Source organism: Panthera onca, chromosome A1 (genome assembly GCF_046562875.1).
Source record: "Panthera onca isolate mPanOnc1 chromosome A1, mPanOnc1 haplotype 2, whole genome shotgun sequence".
Taxonomy (NCBI): Eukaryota; Metazoa; Chordata; class Mammalia; order Carnivora; family Felidae; genus Panthera; species Panthera onca.
In genome coordinates this window covers 158048871-158058308 of record NC_138339.1, presented here as the reverse complement: position 1 = coordinate 158058308, position 9438 = coordinate 158048871, and positions in this window count along the sequence as shown.

Here is a 9438-nt window from a genome sequence, read left to right as displayed (position 1 = left end):
CCCACAGCGTTTCATACACTTCAGCCTATGGCGCTTTCCGTTTCGTCCCCACATGGGTTTTCAAGCACTTGAAACCCTATGCGGTGAAAGCAGATGTTAGTTGGTAAAAGGCGTCACCACACTGGGGTTTCACAGCGCCGAGGACATGGCAGTGTCTTTGCGGCCCCGCAAGCGTTTGCAAACACTTCCCACTTAGTTAAACCAGATGTTATTTGAAAAGTGGTTTGTCTACAACGATCCTTGACACAGCGAGGAAAGTGCGCTTTGCTTTTTAACTTCTTTTTTAAAGTTCCTTTATTTTTTGAGACAGAGAGAGATAGAGCTGAACGGGGGAGGGTCACGGTGAGAAGGAGACACAGACTCTGAAACAGGCTCCAGGCTCTGAGCTGTCAGCACAGAGCCTGACGCGGGGCTCGAACCCACGGACCGCGAGATCATGACCTGAGCCGAAGTCAGACGCTTAACCGACCAAGCCACCCAGGCGCCCCGCTTTTTAGCTTCTATGCCTAGGATTCCAACATTTCTAACTTTGTGAAACAAACAGATGTTTCCGCACAGTGATTTTACACCGCGTTAAGTATGTGACACTTTTCATAAATAAGCCATTTATCAACTAACATCTTGCTTCGCTGAGAAGTGTTTGAAAACCTATGAGGAAAACGAGATACACTCCACGCTGAAATCTTACCGTGGAGAAACCATCCTTCAACTACCATCAGGTCTCACTATGTTAGAGGTATTCGACAACGTATGTGGGGCCTACGAATAAAGTGTCATATACTCGAGTCTGGCAAATAACACTGTGCGGAAACCATCTTCCAACCAGCATCCTGTTTCAGTACGTTAGACCCCTCTTAGCTTGAAGACCCATGTGGGGCCTACACCGAATGTGCCATGCACTCAACCCTGGGAAACAACCGTGTGGTGAAACCATCTATCCACCAACGTCGGGTTTCACCAAGTTAGAAGTGTTGGAGGGCCCGTGCGGGGCCAACACCGAAACTGCCGTATGCACGACTGTATGAAACATCTTTCAACTGGCATCTGGTATCCCTACGGTTAAAACCATCTTTGAAACCTATGCGGAGCCTATGCGGAAAGTGCCACACACTCAACTCTGCACAAGAGTCTGCTCAAACCCTCAGCCAACTAACCTCTTGTTGCACAAGGTTGGACCAGTTTGAAAACCTATGCGACACCTTCAGGGAAAGCGCCTTGTACTCAAATATGGGAAACAACAACATTTTGGGGAACCCTCCTTCAAGAAACATTCGGTTTCACTAATTTGGACGGGGTGGAAAACGTACGCGAGCAACTATGAGAGAAGCGCCATATCCTCCACTCTGTGAGACAACACTGTGGTGAAACCATCTTTCAACTACCATCTGATGTCACTAATTTGTAAGTGTTAGAAAACCCACGCGGGCAACGAGACGGAAAGCGCCATCACTCAGCTCTGTGAAACAACAGTGTGGTGAAACCATCCTTCAACTAACATCTCGTTTCACCGTTGGAAGTTTCTGTAACCATTTTCGGGGAATTACGATGAAAGTGACATAGACTTGATTGTGTGAAAGAGTGTTACGGAAAAACGGTCTTTCAACTAATATCTTGTTTCACTAACAGAAGCACTTGAAACCCTAGGCCGGGTCTATGAGGAAAGTGCCGTCTACTCAACTCTGCGAGACAACACTGAGGTGAAAACCTCTTTCCACTACCATCTGATTTCAGAAATTTAGAAAAGCTTAAAAACTGAAGAGGGACCTAGAGGAAGGTGCCATATACTCCACTCTGTGAAACAATACTGTGGGATAAAAATCTTTCCATTAACAACTTGTTTCACGGTTAGAAATGCTTTAAAACACACACTAGGGACTATGGGGAAAGTGACATATACTCGACTCTAAAGACTGCTTGTGGGGAAACCATCTTTCAACTAACTTAACGGTTTCACGTTGCTAGGCGTGTTCCAAAACCTATGCATAAAGTGCCACATAGTCAAGTCTGGCAGACAACACATCTTTCAACTAATGTCTTGTTTCACGACACTAGAAGTGGCTAAAAACCCATGCGGGGACTACAGCCAAAGTGCCCGGTACTCAACCCTGTGAAACGTTTGTGTGGTGCAAACGTCTATCAGTTAACATCTGGTTTCGCTAACTTAGTGTGCTTGAACACCCGTGCGGGGGGGCGACATCCAGAGTGCCACATACACGCCTGTCTGATACGTTGCGGGGGCAACCATCTTTCAAGGAACAGCCCATTACGCTAAGGTGGAAGCGTTTGAAAACCTGTGAGGGGCCTAAGCGGAAGGTGCCAAATACCCATCTCCCTGTGAAACAACACTGTGGGGCAACTGTCTTTCAGCTACTACCTGGTTTCACAAAGTCTGAAGTGTTTAGAAACACTTGAGTGGCCTCCCCGCAAGGTGCCATATACACGACTCTGTGAGGAGACCACTGTTCGATTAACATCCGGTTTCACTAAGGTTCAAGTGTTTGGAAAACTGTGCTTGGGATACACGAAAGTGCCATATACTCGATTCTGCGAAGCAGCAGTGTAATGAAAACAATCGTTCAACTACCATCTTGTTTCGCTAGGTTCCAAGTGTTGGAAAATCAATGCAGGGCCTATGGTGAAAGCGCCGCATCCTCAACTCTGTCACAACGCACTTTGTGGAAATGGTCTGTCCATTGACCTGTCGTGTCGCGTAGAAGTCTGTGAAGGTCTATGTGGGGAACGATGTGGAGAGTGACACGTACAGGACACTGTAGAGAATCCTGTGGAGACACCCTCTTTCAACTAACATCTTGGTGCACTAAGTTCGAAGTGTTTGAAGACCTATGCAGGGACTACGCAGAGAGTGCCATAAGCTCAACTCTGTAAAACAACAGCGTGGTGATACCATCCTCCAAATATCACCTGGGTTCACTTGTCAGACGTGTTTGAAATGCCATGCGGCCGCTACACCGAGTGTATCTTACATTGCACTGTGTCAAACAACACTTGGAGGAAGCCGTCCTCCAACTCACATCTTATTTCCCTAAGTTTGATGTGTTTGAAAACCATGCGGGGCCCACAACGAAAGTGCCATATACTCAACTCCGAGAACAGACACGATGGTGACACAGTCTTTCTCCGAGCATCTGGATTCGCGAGGTTACAAGGGTTTGAAAAGACGGGGGGAGGGGGCTTAGGTGCATAGCACCATAGGCTCAACTCTGTGAGACAACATGGGAGAAACTGACTTTGAACTAAAAGCTGGGCCACTAAGTTAGAAGTGTTTGAAACCCCTGGGGGGGGGGGGGGCCTCTGAAGACCGTGCCGTATACTCGACTCTGTGAAACAACACTGTGGGAAAACGATCTTCGACTACCAGCTGGTTTCTCTAAGTGAGCAGTGTGTGGAAATCCTGTGCTCTCATAGGATTGCCTAATCGCAAGGTGCCCTATACTCAACTGTGTGAATACCAGTGTGGTGAAAGGATCGTTCCACTACTATCTGGTTTCACTGTTACAAGTGTTTGAAAACACATGCGGGGCCCATGTGGCTAGCGCCATACGCGCCACTCAATCAAACAACACTGTGGTGAAACCACCTTTCAATTAACTTCTCACTGAGCGTGGTTGCAAGGGTTAGGAAACCTAAGTGTGGGCCACACGGAGAGTGCCATACGGTCAAGTCTGTGAAACAACACTGGGGAAACCATCGTTCAACTACCATCTGGTTTCCCTAGGGTAGAAGTCTTTGAACACCCACGGGAAGCCTAACGGTTAAGTGCCGTGCACTCAACTGTGAGAGACAATGGTGTGGCAAAACGATCTTTCAACTAACATCTGGTTTCCCTGCTTCAAGCCTGTTTGAAAACTATCCAGGGTCTATGAGGAAAGTGCCATAGTTTCAACTCCGAGACACAACACAGTCGGGGGAAACCCTCTTCCAACTAACACGTTGTTTCAGTAAGTTAGAAGTGTTTGGAAACCACGCGGAGATGACACCGAAAGCGCCACCAACTCATCTCTGTGAGACCCTGTGGAGGAACCATCTTTCAACTGACATCTCATTTCACAAAGTGACAGGCGTTTGAAAACCCATGTAGGGCCTGCGCCGAAAGTGCCACCTAGTCAACTCTGTGAAACAACACTGCGGGGACTCCACCTTTCAACTAAACTCTCGTTTCACTTAGAAGTGTTTGAGGACCGTATGCGGTTCTACGTAGAAAGTGCCATGTGCTCAACTCTGTAAAACAACACGGTGGGGAAACCACCCTTCAAATACCATCTGGGCTCCCCTGTTAGAAGTGTTTGAAAACTTCTGCAGCGCCGACACCGCAAGAATCATACACTCCACTCTGTCAAACAACACCTGGGGAAGCCGTCCTCCAACTCACATTTTAATTCACTATGTTAGATGTAGATGCAAACCATGTGGGGCCTAGTCCGAAAGTGCCATATGCTCAACTCTGTGAAACGGCACTGCGGGGGGAAAGATCTTTCTTCTAGCCTCTGGTTTCACTAGGTTACAAGTGTCTGAGAAGACCCACGGGACCTAGGCGCGTAGACCATGCACTCAACTCTGTGACACAACACTGTGGTGAATCCATGTTGCAGCTAACTGCTCTTCACTCAGAAGTGGTTGAAAACCTATGCCATTTCTACAAAGAAAGTGTCATATGCTCAACTCTGCACAACACGACTGCGGTGAAACCGTCTTTCAAATAACATCCGGGTTCAGTTCGTAGGAGTGTTTCGAAACTTGCCGGGGGTGGGGGTTGGGGGGGGGGGGCTTAGGCGGAAAGTGCCATCTGCTCCACTGTCAATTTTTTTTAGGGAAACCGTCTTCCAACTAATATCTTGTTTCACCATGTTAGACGTACGTGAAAAACGTTGCTAGGAACAATGAGGAAAGTGCCATGTTCTCGACTCTGTGAAAACACACTGTGGAGAGAACCGTCTTTTCAACTAACCCCTTGTTTGCCTAAGTTAGAAGAGTTTGAAAACGTATGCAGACGTGGACGGTGAGTGCCATATACTCGGCTATGGGGAAAAACACGGTGGGGAAAACACCTTTCAACTGACATCTCAGTTCACTAAGGCAGACGTGTTTGAAAACCTATGGAGGCGTATGTAGAAAGGGACGTACACTCAACTCTGTGACACAACCTTGCGGGGAAAGCATCTTCCAACTACCATGTGGTTTCACTAAGTTGGAAGTGTTTGAGAAGCATCCGGAGACTACAACGAAACTGCCGTATACTCAGCTCTCTGAGACGCTGTGGGGGAAAACCATCTTTCCAATCACATCTCGTTTCACAATGCTAGAAGTGTTTGACAACCTATGCAGGGCCTATGCGGAAAGTGCCATACACTCAACTCTGTGAGACAACACTGTGGGTCTCCACGTTTCACCTAACCGCTCGTTTCGCTTAGTGAGAAGGGCTCGAAAACCTACGTGGGTACTACGCAGAGAGGGCCCTGTGCGCAACTCTGTATGTAAAACAACACTGTGGTGAAACCCTCCTTCCGACAGCATCTGGGTTCCCTCGCTAGAAGTGTTTGGAAAGCTACGCGGAGCCTAGCCCGAAAGTATCTCCCACTGCGCTCTGGCAGATAACACTTGGTGAATGAAAGCCGTCGTTCCGCTGACATCTCGCTTCGCTAAGGTACACGTAGCTCCAAACGTTGCGGGGCCTACAACGAGAGTGCCATATACTGAACCCTGTGAGACGACACTGTGGGGACACAATCTGTCTCCTAGCATGTGGTTTCACTAAGCCACACGTGTTTCATAAGGCTCGCAGGCGCCTAGCGCACGGGACCGTACGCTCTCAACTCTAGGAAACAACACTGTGGGGAAACCGTCCTTCAACTACCATGTGGTTTCTCTAAGGTAGAAGGGTTTGAAAACCTACGAGAAGCCTAACTGTTGAGCGCCGTCTACTCAACTGTGAGAAACGATGGTGTGCTGAAACGAGCACTCAACTAGCACCTGGTTTCACTAACTTAAGAGTGTTCGGAAACTGTTGGGGGTCTACGCGGCAAGGGCCCTACCCTCAACTCTGTGAGACACTGGGGGGAGACCACTTTTCAAATGGCAGCTCGTTTGCCAAAGTGTCAAGGGCTTCAAGACCCATGCGGGGCCTGCGACGAAAGTGCCGTAGAGTCAACTCTGTGAAACAACACCGTGGAGACGCCACCTTTCAACACACCTCTCGTTTCCCTTACTGAGAAGAGTTTCAGAAACGAGGGGCTTCCTACGCAGAAAGCGCCATGTGCTCAACTCTGTAAAACAACACTGTGGTGAAACCATCCTTCAAATAGCATCTGGGTTCCCTTGTTAGACGTGTTTGAAAAGCGATGCGGAGCTCACACCAAAAGTATGAGACACCCCACTCTGTCAGACAACACCTGCGGTGTGTGTGGGGGGAGGGGGGAGGGCGGAGAAGCCGTCCTTCAACTAACAGCTTACTTCACTATGTTACCTGTGGCTGCAAACCGTTCGTGCGGGGCCTACAGCGAAAGTGCCATACACTCAACTCTGTGAAACAACACTGTGGGGAGACCGTTTCAACTAACACGTGGTTTCACTAAGTTAGAAGTGTTTGAGAAACCCGTCGGGGCCTAAGCACAACGTGCTATATGTGTGTGTATATATATATATATATATATGTATATACACAGAGCACTGTCCCACTGCACATTGCAGGAGCCATCTTCTGGCTAACAGCTTGCATCACTAACGTAGAAGTGTTTGAAACCCTCTGTGGGGAGCCAGGGGGAAAGTGACATATACTCGACTGTGGGAGAGAATACTGTGGACTGACATCACGTTTCACTGGGCAGAGGTGTCTGAAAACCCATTCGGGGCCTATGACGAAGGTGCCATATACGCGACTCTGTCGAGAGGCACTTTGGGGAAACCACCTTTCAAATAACATCCCGTATCGCTAAGTTAGATTTGCCGGAAATCCTCTGCGGGCAAAGAAGGGGCAAGTGACATTTACTCGGCATTGTGAGAAAGTCCTGTGGAGAAGCCATCTTGCAACTAACATCTTGGCTCACTGAGGGAGAACTGTTTGAAAACCTATGCGGCGCCCACATGTAAGGTCAGTGCCACAAACTCGGCTCTGTGAAGGAACATCTTGTATCGCTAAGTTAGACCAGCAGTTTGAACAAACGCCTATCGTGGGGCCTCAGTGGAAGGTGTCATATACTCGACTCGGGCAAACTGCACTTTGGAGGAACGCTTTCCACTCACCTCTGGTTCCACTAACTTGGAAGTGTTTGCAATCCCATGTGGGGCCTAGACCCTCAGCGCTGTGAAACAACACTGTTGGGGAAACCGTCTTTCAACTACATTGGGTTTCACCAGGTAAGAAGCGTGTGAAGGAAGCCTGTGGGGGCTTTATGCGGCGCGTGCCACTCAACTCTGTCAAAGGTTTGCCCTTCGGGGAAACCATCCTTCACCTGACATCTTGTATCACTAAGTCAGAAGCGTTTGAAAACCTATGCAGGGCACGATGTGGAAAGTGATATGTACTCGATACTCTGAAAGAATCCTGCAGAGAAACCATCTCTCAGCTGACATCTTGTTTGACTAAGTTGCAAGAGTTTGAAAGCGTATGCAGACGTACACGGCAAGTGCTCTGTCCTCGACTGTGTGAAACAAAACCGTGGAGGGCGGAAGGGGGGGGGGGTGAGGAAACACCTTTCAGCCAACATCTCCTTTCCCTAAGTGGGAAGAGGCGGAACAGTGATGGGAGGCCTATAGTGAAAGTGCCATACACTCACCTTTGTGCAGCTGCACATTTGGGGAAACCGTCTTTCCAGGAACATCTTGTATCACCAGGTTGGCATTGTTTGAAATCCTATGCGGAGAACGACGTCGAAAGTGACCCTCCACCCCGTGAAGGTGTACTGTGGAGAGACCACCTTTCAGCTAGCATCTCGTTTCACTCCGTTCCAAGTGTTTGCCAACCTACGTACGGTGGCTTGCGTAGAAAGTGCCCTTACACTCCATCATGTGAAACACGGTGTGGCGAAACGGTCTTTCTCCTAATATCTTGCTGCACTAAAAGAGAGCTGTCTGACAACTGTGCGGGGCCTGCAAGGTAGGTGCCGTAGAGTCACCCGTGTGAAGGCACACTCTGAGGACACGACCTTTTAGCTAACACCTAGTTTCACTCAGTTCCAAGGGCTTGAAAACCTGCGCGGGGACTGCGCGTCAAGTTCCACGTACTCAACTCCGTCAGACTTCACTCTGGGGAAGCCAACACTCAACTAACAGCTTGTATCAATCACTAGGTTAGAAGAGTTTGAGAACCTATGTGGGGAACGATGTGGAAAGTGACATATACCAGCCACTGTGAAAGAATCCTGTGGAGCAACCATCTCTCACCTAACATCCGGTGTCACAACGTTGGAGGTGTTGGAACACCTATGTGGGGGGCGGGGGGGGGGGGGCTATGTGGAGAGTGAAGTGCCATGTACACAAGTCAGTCAATCTGCACTCTACGGAAACCATCTTTCCACTAACCTCTGGCTCCACTAACGTGGAAGTGTTGGAAAACCCATGTGGGGCCTAGAAGGAAAGTGCCATACCCTCAACCCTGTGAAACAACACTGTGGGGAAACCATCTTTCCACTCACATCTTGTTTCACTAAGGAAGAAGTGTTGGCAAACCTGTGGGGGCTTAGGCGGAAAGTGTCATACCCTCCACTCTGTCAAGCAGCCTTTGGGGAAACCATCTTTCCACTACCATCTTATTTCACCATGTTAGAAGTGTTTGAAAAACTGCTGGGAACGAAGATTCGTCTTCAACGGAATTCTCGAGTTCCTCAGAATTCTCGATTCAGAGAAAACATACTGTGGAGAAACCATCTTTCAACTCACATCTGGTTTCTGTCAGTTAGAAGTGTTTGAAAAACTTACGCGGGCCCATGCGGAAAGGGCCGTATACCCAATCCTGCGAAACAACCCTGGAGAGTAACCAGCTTTCACCTAATGTGTGGTTTCGCTCAGTGAGAACTGTTTGAAAACCTACGCGGGGCCTACAGGGTAAGTGCCATATACTCAACCCTGTGATACAACACTGTGGGGAAAATATCTTGTAACTAGCCTGTCGTTTCACTACGTGAGAAGAGTTTGACAACCTATGCAGGGAATGATGTGGAAAGTCACATATACCAGCCATCGCAAAAGACTCCTGTGGAGAAAGCATCTTTCAACTAACATGTTTCACCAAGTTGGAAGTTTTGAGAAGCTATGCAGGGCCTCCAAGGTCACTGCCATATACTCATCTCTGGGAACCAACACGGTGGGAAAGCATCCTTTGAACTAACATCTAGTTTCACTAAGTTAGAAGGGTTTGAAAAATTATTCAGGGACTGTGCAGAAAGAAAGTGCCATATATTCAACTCTGTCAAAACGGCACTTTGG